Source organism: Sinocyclocheilus rhinocerous, unplaced genomic scaffold (genome assembly GCF_001515625.1).
Source record: "Sinocyclocheilus rhinocerous isolate Xijiao unplaced genomic scaffold, SAMN03320098_v1.1 scaffold632, whole genome shotgun sequence".
NCBI classification, from domain to species: domain Eukaryota; kingdom Metazoa; phylum Chordata; class Actinopteri; order Cypriniformes; family Cyprinidae; genus Sinocyclocheilus; species Sinocyclocheilus rhinocerous.
Window position 1 is genome coordinate 1461838 of NW_015639247.1, and position 2041 is coordinate 1463878.

At 33.7% G+C, this 2041-nt stretch overlaps 1 protein-coding gene across 1 annotated transcript in view; it reads right to left on the reverse strand.

The window, feature by feature from the left end:
• The window catches only part of LOC107751096 (uncharacterized), an 8047-nt gene that overhangs the window by 1303 nt on the left and 4703 nt on the right, over positions 1–2041 (reverse strand). The gene's annotated exons all lie outside the window — the stretch shown is intronic.

Sequence of the window (2041 nt, forward strand, 5' to 3'; positions counted from 1 at the left end):
AATTTAAAATATTAAGAAAAACTTTAATAACATCCCAGGGATATGCAAATAACATTTATAAATGACTCTCTGAATGCATAAATGTGTCTCAGTGTTTATTTCTATTACTACTACAGTCAAACAGAAATAAACTCAGTTCTGACCAGAATCCATGCCTGTGTCTGGAATTGATAAATCTGTTGTCACTAAAATTAGATTAGAAAATAGAAACTCAGAATAAAATGAATAAAACTGAGAAATAATAATACAGTAAATAGCACACAATAATAATAATAATACAAAAAATAATAACACATACATATACTAACCAGAATCGATGCCTGTCTCAGGGACTGATATATCCGTCATCACTAGAAGTAGAGTAAAAAAAAAGAATCTGAGACTAAAATAAATAAAACTGCTAAATAATAATATATAATAAAATGAAATATTGAAATAATACCCAGATAACACACACATGCATATACTTACCAGAATCAGTGCCTGCCTCAGTGACTGACATATCTATCGCTAGAAGTAGAGTTGAAAGAGAAAAACACATACTAAAATTAATAAAACTGCTAAATAATAATATATAATAATAATACATTAATAAATTAAACTATTTTTAAAAAATCACGACAAAATTACTAAAAGTTTACCTAAAATTTAAATGGAAAAAAAGCATTCAAAATATGAATAAAAGCTTTAATAACATCCCAGTGATACTTATATAACATTTACAAACTACATTTATAAATGACTCTCTGAATGCATAAATGTGTCTCAGTGTTTATTATTATTTCTACTAAAGTCAAACAGAAATAAACTCAGTTCTGACCAGAATCGGTGGCTGTCTCTGTGACTGATGTATCTGTCGTCACTAGAAGAAGAGTTGAAAGAGAAAAATTAATAAAACTACTAAATAATATGTATAATAATAAATGGAATATAGATACAATACCTAGATAACACACACATGCACAGAGGCGGACAGTAGTGAAGTAACTATACTCTGCTTTAAAGTACTTTTCAAGTGTCTGTACTTTATCAGTGTTTTTCTTTAGAAAGCTTTACTTCACAACATTCCAAAGCATAATATTGTACTTTTTACTGCGCTACGGTTCATATTAAATATCATTTAATACTTAATTACATTAGAAATCTATTACTTTCTTACTTTTACTCAAGTAAAAGTAATTCAAAGATTTACTTGAGTTCAAGAAAGAACTAAATTTTTAATGTTCTTAAGTATTAAAGGTAAAACAAACAACAACTTTTATTTATGAAATGTAGTGCAGTAAAAATGATGGCATTTTGCTTTGGAATGTAGTGAAGTAAAGTTTTCCAAAGAAAAACACTGATAAACTACAGGTACTTTTTCAGTTTACTTGAGTAATGTAAAAATACTTCACCTCTGCGTGACATGCATATACTCACCAGAATGAGTGTCTGTCTCAGTGACTGACGCGTCTGTCGTCACTAGAAATACAGCTGACAGAGAAACACAGATACAACCGAGAGTGTGTGTGTGTGTGTGTGTGTGTGTGTGTGTGTCAGTAGTACAGTACCTCCATCTCTCTCAGCATATGTCAGTGTTGGCACAGAGCTGCTGCTTTCAGTCTGAGCCCAAACCGGCACACTACTGCTCGTGTGAGTATGAGAGAGAGACGCTGTGCTGCTCCACACCTCTGAAGACACAGCTGACAATATGAGAGAGAGAGAGAGAGAGAGAGAAAGAGAGAGAGAGAGAGAGAAAGAGAGCAAGAGAGAAAGAGAGGGAGAGAGAAGGAAGACATGACGACGTTTGGTATGAAAGGAAGCAGAGAGGATGTAAAGATTATGGAAGATTGAGGACAGAAAAAAAGGTAAAGGGAAAAACATGAAGCGGCAGAGTAAGCAAGGAAAAGGAAGGCAGGGGAAAGGCAGGGGAAGACAGAGGGAAAAGGTCTATGGAGACTCATTGAGACAAGCCTTGACTTTGGCAAATGCAGCCACGCAGATGGAGAGAATAAATATTGGACAGGGATCTCACATCACTTACAGAGAGAAGTGGGGGGGG